The sequence below is a fragment of the Berghia stephanieae genome, chromosome 14 (assembly GCF_034508935.2).
Source record: "Berghia stephanieae isolate SIO BIC M18660-M18661 chromosome 14, UCSD_Bste_1.3, whole genome shotgun sequence".
NCBI lineage: Eukaryota > Metazoa > Mollusca > Gastropoda > Nudibranchia > Aeolidiidae > Berghia > Berghia stephanieae.
Genome location: NC_088373.1, coordinates 25,265,888 through 25,278,387, shown reverse-complemented (window position 1 = coordinate 25,278,387; position 12,500 = coordinate 25,265,888). Strand labels below are relative to the sequence as shown.

At 38.5% G+C, this 12,500-nt stretch overlaps 1 protein-coding gene across 1 annotated transcript in view; it reads left to right on the top strand.

Moving 5' to 3' along the window:
* The first annotated feature begins 3,146 nt into the window (after positions 1–3,146).
* LOC144959454 (uncharacterized) overlaps positions 3,147–12,500 on the top strand; it is a 93,554-nt gene continuing 84,200 nt past the window's right edge. Inside the window, exon 1 of the mRNA XM_078892048.1 lies at positions 3,147–3,248. The gene's annotated coding sequence lies outside the window, so the exon portion shown is untranslated. The remainder of the gene's footprint in view (positions 3,249–12,500) is intronic.

Here is a 12,500-nt window from a genome sequence, read left to right as displayed (position 1 = left end):
GCAAACCATGAAATTATAGTGCTCAATTTATTTTGATAAAACGAGCTGTTTATAAAACATTTCAAGTATAATTATGATCAACTTCTCGAAAAATATTGTAGAAGTTGATCATAATTCTAATTGAAATGTTATATATATTATATATATATATATATATATATATATATATATATATATATATATATATATATATAACAGAGTATAATCAACGATGTAGTTGCTTTTCCAATTAATAAACGGGTTGTGAGATTATTTTCATACTTCTAAATCTGGGAGGCGTAAGAAATTCGGGTTCAACATATTCCTGGGATAGATGTACACAAACCACAAAGAAACATTGTATATAAGGATTCAAAAAGGATATTGGTCCTTTATTATCAAAACATTTTGATTTTGAGGATACAATGATTGTTACAAAAGGAGTATAAATACTGACAAATTTAAATAATAATTAATACAGAATGTTATCTTACGCAAATATATTTGAGCTGCTTTACGTATTTTACGGGGCAATAAATGTTGCTGCCTGAATCTCGAAGAAATAAATAACAATGTGAAATTGAATATAAGCTTCAATTTAATTACAAAAAAAGATAAAATGGACGTTTCGGGTTTCCCCTTTATCAAAAAACAGGATGAATGAAACATTACAGATGAATTAGATGATGTGGTAGTGGCGTTGTTAAGATGAATAAACAAAACATTGATGGGCAGGAATCCTCTAATTCATATGTAATGTTTCATTCATCCTGTTTGTTGATAAAGGGGAAACCCGAAACGTCTAATTAAATGGGAGCTTACAGTCACTTTCACATTGTTATTTATTACGTATTTTACGGCTTAGTGGGAACCAAAATCGTGAAAGTAAGATCTAGATTTGCCGGCTCAAGACTGCTACAAAAACATTCCAAACAACTTCCAATCTGCAGACGCATTTAATCGCACAGAGTAAAAATTTACAAGGAAAAATAAATGACAATTATTTTTTCTGTAAATTCTATCTCCGTGTGATATGATCATCTCTCACGTGACCAATTCTCTCACAGTTACGTAGGGCTTAGCCCGTCTCAATGAGGAGAGATTTCTAACAGTGGAGAACATGTTCGAATTTTAAGAGGACGTAAGTAAATGAAAAGGAATACAATTTGTTACGTTTTATTTTGTATTCTTATTTGTATTTCTTATTTTTATATCATCATCATCATCATCATCATCATCATCATCATCATCATCATCATCATCATCATCATCATCATCATCATCATCATCATCATCATCATCATCATCATCATCATCATCATCGTTTATTATTTTTGAATATTTCTAAATCCCTTTTTTCATCCCCAAGGGGAAATCTGTTCTGCGTCAGGCGCAGTGCAGCGCCGCCAAGCGAGCTAGGGCGTAGTGACATTCTAAAGGCCATACAGCGCGGAAAGTAGTCGAACTCGGTATTTTTCAGATGGGAGGCAAAGACTATACCTCCGAACCACGCTTCTTATTCTATTTTTAAAACCTTTATGACATGTCTTGTTGTCATGTACTTTGATATGTATAATTCCATTCTTAACATTTTACCAAAGATCTGAAAAAAAGTGTTAATTAAACCTCTCCTTACTAACTATAGGAATATCGTCACATTCCTTACGATACAACCAACAGTTTTCTTGTTCAAATTTCTTTTGTACATCATAAAATTTTAAGAAAACTAACAGTGTGTTGTAAGCATGTTTTGCTAAAGAAATTATGTATCGAAAGAACTAACTTCTGATGTGTTTGAGGGATAAAAAATATATTTTTGTGTTAGTTGGGTGTGAAGATTTGGGGGAAATCCTGAAATTGACTGGTAAGGAGAGGGTTACACGATGGAGACGAGTGCATTTGTGTAGAAGATAGGCATTAAATCGTCCCATCTATTGGGTAACTGTTGTGGTGTAATGGCAGCACGTCTGACTGGTAATCAAGAGGTCGAAGGTTCGATTCCCAGATGAGTTATTGGGATTTTTTTTCCAGAGATTGTTTTGTTTTGTCTTGTATTTTTTTTTTTTTGCTTCATTTGACACTGTTTCACACCCAGTTTTTTCTGATCTTTATTATAGGGAATGAGATTAGCGGAAGAGTAGCGTCCCTTAATTTGACGTCACCCACAGTCTGTGACGTCACCGGCGGAACAGTTATTAGAGAGAGAACGTCATGTTGGTTGTGCGCATGCGTCTCTCGTCGAGTGACGTTGTGAGCACTGCCAACATGACATTCTCTCTCAAATAACTTTTCCGCCGGTGACGTCACAGACTATGGGTGACGTCCAATCAAGGGACGCTACTCTTCCGCTAATCTCATTCCCTATACACCAGTGCCTGCTCCGTATTTTGTGACTTGATAATTTTAAAACATACTAGATAGCTACATAATTTGATAGTTCAAAGACATTATCCACTCTTTAAAAAAAAGGGTTCGGCTTAGTATATAAATCTGTGAAAATGAGATTCATAATTTTGCACTCGATAAATAACCCCCATAAAACTCGACTGTTTTTTATATAAGAAGAACTTAATGACATTTTGTACAGCTTGTTTTGCACATTCAAATTATGTATAGCAGGCACTTATTGCTTGTTAGTTTAAGTTTAAAAATACAATTCATGTGTTTGGTCGACATGACTTTTTAGTAACAATGTTGACAATGTTCGGTAACGAAAGAGTTAAGGCGTCCTGTTGTCAAGATTTGACTTTAACACAAGATTTCTTGGAGATATCAATATTAAAGATATATTGATATGCCACCATAATTCGTTACCTATTTGATCATTGAGGTATGCATACATTTGTAAAATGATATTCTGGTATACATCTCAATAAAGTTGTTTTGTTATTTGTTTGTCGAGTCAACCGATTTAATAGTTCCAATTTACAATGAAAAAAGTAAGTTTTGAACCGTGCCTTTTTAAATGAATATTGTTCTAGTGCAGCGAATCATTTCATACACAATTGCACCCCATTTCCTAAACACTTTTATCCCTACAAAAGAAAATATGAAGTAGACGTCTATTATTAATTCTTTAAAAATATATCACGTGTTTATCAAACGCTTTTGTCATTCTGGTGGAACTTGAAATTGTCCTCCTGTGTCTGGATACAGACTAAATCAAATCACAGTTTTGTCCATTTCGTTTCAGGACAGTTGACGAAGCATCACGATTTATTGAAGTGTGTTGTTGAATTGTTTTCTATTTTACTACAGTGATGATTTAGGTAAGACAGTTTTACAATTTTTCCAGATTCTGGTGACACATATTTTATTCTTTTATCCGTGATTGCTGTTAAATAGAAAGCAAATACAATAATGCTATGAGTAAATTTTATTATTCTTTTTCATAATCATTCCAATTTATTTCATTTTGCATTGTTTGTAAACGTTGGAATATATATATGTATATATATATATATATATATATATATATATATATATATATATATATGTAAACGACGATAAGCATCAAAACGGCTAATTACAGTCATCGAAGAGCTTTGAGCTCAGATCTCGTCTTCTTATGTAGTTCTATTTTTGAAACTGTCATTTGTGCCTCTCACCCCCCCCCCCCGCCTCCCGATGTTCCCCTAACTCCCCCCACACCTTCCCCCTCCTTGCCATCTTCCCCGTCCCCCCCCCCTCCCCCCCCCCTCCCCCTCCCCCCCCCTCCCCCCTCCCCCCCCCCCCACACGCACACTCGCAGTGGTGTGGAGAAGTATATATAAAATTCCCTTTTTTCATCCCCAACGGGAAATTTGTCTTTAGGGTCTATTCCAAAGGAAGACTGGAATAACCTAGGCGTCAGCTAGAGCTAGTGAGCTAGAGATAGTTGACTTGCTCAGGCCACACAACGAGGCGGGTGGTCTAACTCAGTACCATTTGGGTGCGAAGCCAAGACCGTATCTGTGAGCCATGCTTTCCCCCTTCGTAGAGTTGTAAAAATGGAGCAAAAAATTAGTTGTTTTACGAAATTTTTGTAGTAGTAGGCATGTCTGATTACAACAATGTCAACTCAGGCCCATTATTGCTTTCGTCTATCAGACCTGCACTTATCATGTGAAGGTAGGTTCTGCTCCGTGCCGACATGTAACCGTATCGGGACGGTAAGTCGCTAATAACAGGACATTAACCCACAACATTACCATCCGGAAATATGACAGACCAACACAAGACATATGAAAAGCTCTAGCCAGCATGAAGAGTAAAAAGTACCGATTTTCTTTGTTTAGATCCACGATGGCCGCCGTTGCTGGGCGACGTGACATCAGATTATTGAATCTTATACTCTTCAACAGTCGTAACGTCACTTCCCTCGTAATGACGTATGGTAACTTAGTAACTGGCTCTAAACTATCGGAACAATGGCGGACGCCCTTATGAAATATTTCTCCGGCGAGCATAAAAGCGTATCCAGAGGAAAAGAAAACATAAATTTGATCATGATTTGACTTTTACACATTCTGATCACAAGACATATGAAAGGTTCTCGCCAGCATGAAGAATATAAAGTAATGATTTTCTTCGTTCAGAACCAAGATGGCCGCCGTTGCCAGGCGGCGTGACATCAGACAGGACAATTGTAAATCCAATTGCTGTTAAATAGAAATACAGAAATAAATCAATGTTAAATTAATGTTAAATTAAATGTTAAATACAGAATCCAATTGTAAATTCTTAAAGTTTATAGTCTGGATAATACAGTTTGTGAGAATTGCTTATTAAAGAGGATGGGAAAAAAACAATAACAAAGACCTGAGTGACATCAACTTACGTTCTATCTATAACAGTGGAAAGAAAACAAACCCACTCACATTGGAGGCCATCTTTAACTTATCGCTGACACTGACCTCTTATTTCCGTCAAAAGACAAGTCTTTGGCCGCAAAAGAAAACAAACCGTGAGTGTATTCAATAGTTCAACCAATTGACTCACTTGTTACCTTGAGCTCTACTAACGACAACTCACTAGACGCTGCACAAACCTAAATAATGACGCCAAACTATAACCTCTTTTGGATAGAACGAAGTTAACGCCACTCGGGTCTTTGTTATTGTTTTTTGCCATTCACGTTTATGAGTAATTCTCATTAAACTATATTATCCAGACTATTATAGTTCATGGTTACACATAGTTTTGTGTGTTAGTCCGTTAAACTTCCGGATGGCAATGTTGTGAGCTTCTTTGCCAAGCGCATACTATCTATAGTCTTTAACTAGAACCCTCTAGCCATTTAGCCCTTTCCACTCTCTTGACTGTCTACTTCAAGTCAACAACCAAAGCTGACATTCTATAGTTACCTCTAGTTTTTCAACAAAGAGCTGAGTGACGTCGATTATGTTCTATCTATAAAATGTATTCCTTGCTCCGTAAGTTCAGAGAAGTCTTTCTCAGCGGATGCAATTGTTTATATAATGTCGACTGTCCTGGAGGCTTGGTTATCTATGTGTCTGATTTTATACTTGGTTTCCTCCCTGTTATTCTGACATGATCACAGGCTGTTTTGATGAACATTCCTAATATGTAATTATACATGAAATCGTTTTAGACACAAAACACTTTCCAGTCACTTCTCTCGACCTCAAAATGGGTATTGGTGCTATGCATTTATCTAAAATATTGGCAGCATCCGCTAGCCGGGTAAAACGTAACAATGTACAATGTAAGCTATGTTTAACCTTGAACGTTTATAGTCTCTGATTGATACAATTTAGAACGACTCATAAAAATGGCTATCTAAAAACAATAACAAAGAGCTGGGTGACGTCACGTTCATTCCTTCTAAACAAAATGGAGAATCTGGTTACATTGTGGTGATAAGACGTTTGTCAGCACTTAGGGAAAATATTGAAGTTGACATAATTGGTCGTTGGACCGTTACATGCAGAGCGTTGACCAATCGCATTAAGACCCAACTCTCGATCACGATTATGTAATAATTGTCTCGAAGAAAAAATTCAGTCGGCTTATAGGCAACATCATTCGACGGAAACCGCACTTGTTCGGGTTGTTAATGATCTCCTCTTTGTTATAGACAATGGTTCATGTTCTTTGCTGAATTTCCTTGACCTATCGTCTGCTTTTGATACTATTGATCACAATCGTCTCCTTAAACGTCTTGAAATTACTTATGGCGTGTCTGGTGCAGCGCTTGATTGGTTTAGGTCATATTAATTGTTTAATCGTATACAGATTATTACGGTGGATGAATATAGATCTGAGGAAATCATTCTTGATTGTGGGGTTCCCCAGGGTTCAGTACTTGGACCCATTCTTTTTGTTCTGTACGTTGGCCCTCTGTCTAAAATCATCACCAATACGTTGATGATACGCAATTGTACTGCATTTCCAATACGAGAAATTTACAAGAAGTATCAGCCGATAGTAAGAATTGTGTCCAAAGTGTTAAGAAATGGATGAATGAGAACAGACTGAAACTGAATGATGATAAGAAGGAAGTGCTGTATGTTGGGAATAGGACGTTGAAAAGTGAAACAGATTTAAAGCTGAGGGATGCCTCCATTCAAATTGTTGACAAAGTGAAAAACCTTGGCACATTCTTAGACTCTGGACTGTCGATGGAGCATCAGGTTAATAATTTGGTTAGATCTCTCTTTTTCCAACTAAAAAAGATTGCTTCCTTTAGACGGTTCATATCTGAGGATGTGACCAAACACCTGGTTGTGTCCCTCGTACTATCGAAATTGGATTATTGTAATGCTCTGTTGTTTGGCGTTTCGCAATATAATCTGAGACGTTTTCAGATTGTCCAAATCAGCGCTGCCAGACTAGTATTCATGAAGCGTAGGTGCAATTCTGCCAGACCTCTGCTCCATGGCCTGCATTGGTTGCCTGTTGAGAAAAGGATTAAATTCAAAGTTTGTGTTTTGGTGTATCGTTGTCTTGAATGTGCTGCCCCTTCCTACCTTTCGGAACTAATTAAAAGATATTCAGAACCCCGCCCCTTACATTTGAAAAGCTCACTAGATTAAATAAAGCATCCTTTTAATAAGATATACATTTGTTTCATCAGAAGTCTCATGACATAATATTATACTCTTCCTTCATCTGCCATTACTGTTAAATATGATTTTTATTCAGTAATTCATGTTAACATATATTTTTCGTCTCTGTATGCATATTCACGTTATGGTGAATGTGTGTGTCTTTGTGAGGGTGTGTGTGCGCTTGGGCGTTTACAAAAATGTTTATAATAATGTTTTACAATTTTGAGCGCCTAGGGCTGTTTTGTCAACGGGATTGAGCGCTATACAAATAACCGTTATTATTATTATTATTAGATCTTGCCATTTAGTTATATACTTCAAGTCAACAAACAAAACTGACAAACACTCCCTAATTCTATAGTTACCTTTAGTTTTTTAACAAATACTGAAAATTATTTAATTGGATATAATGGGGATGTTCTTTATTACTTTTCCATGTGATTGAGGTCATTGGTCATATTGCAAAGTGTGCCCAAAGCGACACACATAGTGGAAAGTGTTCACAGTTTGAGAAATATCCAACGTCACAATTGGTCATTTTGTTTAGCACTAGATATTTGGTGTGTTTTACAACTTTCATAAACACAGCAGCCTGTTTATATTTATTGAGAAATATCCAATCGCTGTACGGCAACAAATCATGTGATCGATGACTAGGTTGGACGAAAACACGAATATAGATCGGTCCCATTGATCGTTGGACCGTTACAAAGCGTTAACTAATCTCTTGCCATTTAGCCCCTTTCCCTCTCTTCACTATCTATTTCAAGTCCACAAACAAGACTGGCAAACACTCCTTAATATGCTTCAACAGTCGTGACGTCACTTCCCTCCTAATGACGCATAGTAGCTGGTTCTAAACTATCGGAAGAATGGCAGACGCCCTGATGAAATACTTCTCCGACGAGCACAAATGTGTGTCCAGAAGTGAAAAACATTATAAATCTGATCATGCTTTTTATTCTTCATGATGGCTAGATGCTTACACATGTCATGAGTGTATCAAAGTCAAAACATGATCAGATTTATAATGTTTTTCTCCCCTGAACACACTTTTATGTTCGTCCGAGAAATATTTCATAAGGGCGTCTGCCATTGTTCCGTTAGTTTAGAACCAGTTACTAAGTTACTATGCGTCATTACAAAGGAAGTGACGTCATGACTGTTAAAGCCTATTTCATCTCAAACTTTTCATGTTGCTTTTACGAGTTTTGTGAGGGAATAAAGAATATTTCCCCAACCATAATATTTGCATCGTTTCAACATTTTGAAAATCTGTTTAGACCCTTTTTCTTTGCAAACTGCAACGTAGAAATTAGGGAATGTTTGAGAGACTTTTTCGGTGCCAGAAAATAAAGGGTCAGATGAGTGGAACATGTTATCGATACTTTGGGTTTAGCCAAAATCCTCACAACATCCACCAGCCGGATATGACGTACCAATTGGATTCAGTAGTCTGATGTCATACCGCCAGGCAACGGCGGCAATCTTGGTTCTAAACAAAGAAAATCATTACTTCTTATTCTTCAAGATGGCTAGAACTTTTCATATGCCTTGTGATCAGAATGTTAAAAGTCAAAACATGATCAAATTTATGTTTCTTTTCCCCTCTGGATACTCTTTTATGCTCGCCGGGGAAATATTTCATACGGGCGTCCGCCATTGTTCCGATAGTTTAGAGCCAGTGTTACTAAGTTTCCATGCGTCATTAGGAAGGAAGTGACGTTACGACTGTTGAAGAGTATTGCCAAAACTATATGTCACCTTGATCGTTGATAGATAGAACGAAATTCACCTCCCTCAGGTCTTTGTTATTGTTTTTTTGCCAACCATGTTTATGAGTAATTCTCACTAAACTGTATAGAAAGTTCGAAGATGACGTCACTCAGGTTTTTATTATTGTTTTTTGCCATCCGCGTTTATGAGTAATGCTCACTGAACTTTATTAACCTGACCGACTATATACGTTCATGGATACAAACAGTTTTGTACGTTGGTCCGTTATACTTTAGAATGGCAATTTTATATAATATGTTTGGAACGAAACTTACAGATTTGTTGTATTTTGTCCGTGTACTCCAGTGGTTCTTTAGAGTTGTATAATAATTCAATTTTAACTAACAACAAAAGATTCAAGTATGAGAAGAGAAGGGACCCATTTCAGTGTGTCACCTTGTATACCAATAAAACAAATAAGGCCAACCTTTTCTTTAGAATGTTTTTGTTACATCAAATCATAAAACGATTGAATGCACTCGAGCGTGATAACGTTCAAGGGTTGTTTTTTTTACCCGTGTGCCCTCATTTATAAAGCTAAATAAATCAAATTTTGATAACAAATAAATAAAACAAAATAAATTCCCTTTATTCATCGCTAAGGGGAAATTTTTGTTTAGGGTCTATTCAAAGGGAAGACTGGAATAACCAAGGCGTCAGCCGCAGTGCAGGGCCGCAAAGTGAGCTAAGGCTAGGTGACGCTCAAGGCCACACAGCGCGGCGGGCAGTCGAACTCGGTACCTATCAGGTAATTAATATAGCGCAATTTAGAACTTTAAATACGATTTTAAAGATCGTGTTTTTTTGGGGAGTTTTTTGGATTTTTTTTCATGGAATACTAGGGGAAAACCCGCAACAGAGAAATAAAGGCTATTTAGAACAGACGGTCGTCTACAGTGCGGCTACGTGGTCTAGTGGTATGAATATAGGAATGAATATATTATTTTCAGAAATGTTTTTGTAAAACACAATTATTGCTTCTTGTAGTTATAAGAAACATATAAGTATAGCCAAAAGGGAATGGAAGCTTTAATCTAATTAACAAATACAGATAATGTGGACATTTCGGGTTTCCCCTTGGTCAACAAAACACGTCGAAAGAAACACTTTGAAAACGAAATCCATATCTTTTCATAAAATACACATTAACGCAATAGGCCTGTAATTTTGAGATTTTGTTTTGATTATCTTTCTTGATAAATGGTAGTTAGTTACACTGGCTAATTTCCAGTCTTGTAGAATTTGACCAACTGACTGTGCTTTTTGACTGGGGATGGGCTCTTTGTGTTGAGTTGATCAGAATAAAGACTTCCGAGAATTAAGCTTTTGGTGATCTTAAGTGATAACAAATAATTACATAAAATCTGTTAAATAGTTTACATCTTTGAATGAATATATATATATATATATATATAAATTGTTTATTGTACAATAAACGCCAATTATTTTATTTGTTTGAATTCTTTGCACGATTTGTTTTGCTTCCACGGTTCAGTGATTTAGGATCTATTGCGATGTTCTAGGTTAAATAGTTTGTGTCAGTGAACGTAGGAGTAGAAATTTCGTAATAACTAATTGAGAAATGAGGGTGCAGGCCCCGTGTCAGGATTTTCCTAACAAGAGTGTATGAAAGGTGTCAGACAAAGCAAGAATGAAAAATACAAGATCAGTCGAGATTGACATCAGTGGGGAATGAACCATGGGCTATGTGGTCTAGTGCTATGACACTCGCTTTCGGATCGGAAGGTCCCGGGTTCGAACCTCGCTCGGCGCATAGTTGAGTCCTTGGAAAACACACTTTACTTACATTCTCTCACCGTACTCAGGTGTAAAATGAGTACCTGGCAGTTGACAGCGTTGTCTCTGTCCGAAAAAAAAAATATAATATCGCCTTACAGGTGTCATGTCTTACAGGGAACCACCGTAAAGCGCTTTGAGCACGTTTAGTGGATATTGCTCTATATAAAAGCTCTGTTTTTAAAGGCTATAAGACGGTGACACCATAAGGGGGGGGGGGGGGTCTGAACTCGGGACTATGGAAGGTGGACACCAATGAATGGAGAGTGAACCAAAGGTTAAGGAAGAAGACAACCACTGGAGAATGAACGAGAGATTATATGAGGTTTACACAGGCGGGGAGTGAACCTGGGACTATAGGAAGTGGGCTCCAATAGGAACAGAACACAAGACACCGCGATGTGGATATCATGAATGTGTACTGAACCCGGGACTCTGCGATGGGGACACAAGACAATGAGATACAAGTAGCGGTGAAACAAGGACAGTGAAATGTGGACAATAATACAGGGGAGTGAACCGAAGGACGAGGAAGAAGAAAACCAGTGTTATACAACGGGTGGACTTTATCTGGCGCTGTGTGAGGCCGACACCAGGGCTGATTGAACTTGGGACTAGGGGAGGTGGACACAAGTGGGGAGTAAGCCTGGGATAGGAAAATGTAAGGAGTGAACCCGGAACTGTGCAATGTGGACACATATGTGGACTGAACCCGGAACTGTGCAATGTGGACACATATGTGGAGTGAACCCAGAACTGTGTAAGGTGGACACATATGTGGAGTGAACCCAGAACGGTGTGAGGTGGACACAAATGTGGTGTGAACCCAGAACTGTCTGAGGTGGACACATATGTGGTGTGAACCCAGAAATGTGTGAGGTGGGCACATATGTGGAGTGAACCTAGAACTGTGTGAGGTGGACACAAATGTAGAGTGAACCCAGAACTGTGTGAGGTGGACACAAATGTGGTACGAACCCAGAACTGTGTGAGGTGGACACATGTGTGGAGTGCACCCAGAACTGTTTGAGGTGGACACATATGTGGAGTGAACCCAGAACTGGGTGAGGTGGACACAAATGTGGAGTGAACCCATAAATGTGTGAGGTGGACACATATGTGGAGTAAACCCGGAACTGTGTAAGGTGGACACATATGTGGAGTGAACCCAGAACTGTGTGAGGTGGACACAAATGTCGAGTGAACGCAGAACTGTGTGAGGTGGACACAAATGTGGAGTGAACCCGGAACTGTGTAAGTTGGACACATATGTGGAGTGAACCCGGAACTGTGTAAGGTGGACACATATGTGGAGTGAACGCAGAACTGTGTGAGGTGGACACAAATGTGGAGTGAACGCAGAACTGTGTGAGGTGGACACAAATGTGGAGTGAACCCGGAACTGTGTGAGGCGGACACATATGTGGAGTGAACCCGGAACTGTGTGAGGTGGACACAAATGTGGAGTGAACGCAGAACTGTGTGAGGTGGACACAAATGTGGAGTGAACCCGGAACTGTGTTAGGTGGACACAAGTGTGGAGTGAACCCGGAACTGTGTGAGGTGGACACACATGTGGAGTGAACCCGGGACTGTGTGAGGTGGACACACATGTGGAGTGAACCCGGGACTGTGTAAGGTGGACACATATGTGGAGTGAACCCGGAACTGTGTAAGGTGGACACATATGTGGAGTTAACCCGGAACTGTGTAAGGTGGACACATATGTGGAGTTAACCCGGAAGTGTGTAAGGTGGACACATATGTGTGTGAACCCAGAACTGTGTGAGGTGGACACAAATGTGGAGTGAACCCGCAACTGTGTAAGGTGGACACATATGTGGATTGAACCCGGAACTGTGTTAGGTGGACACAAGTGTGCAGTGAACCCGGAAC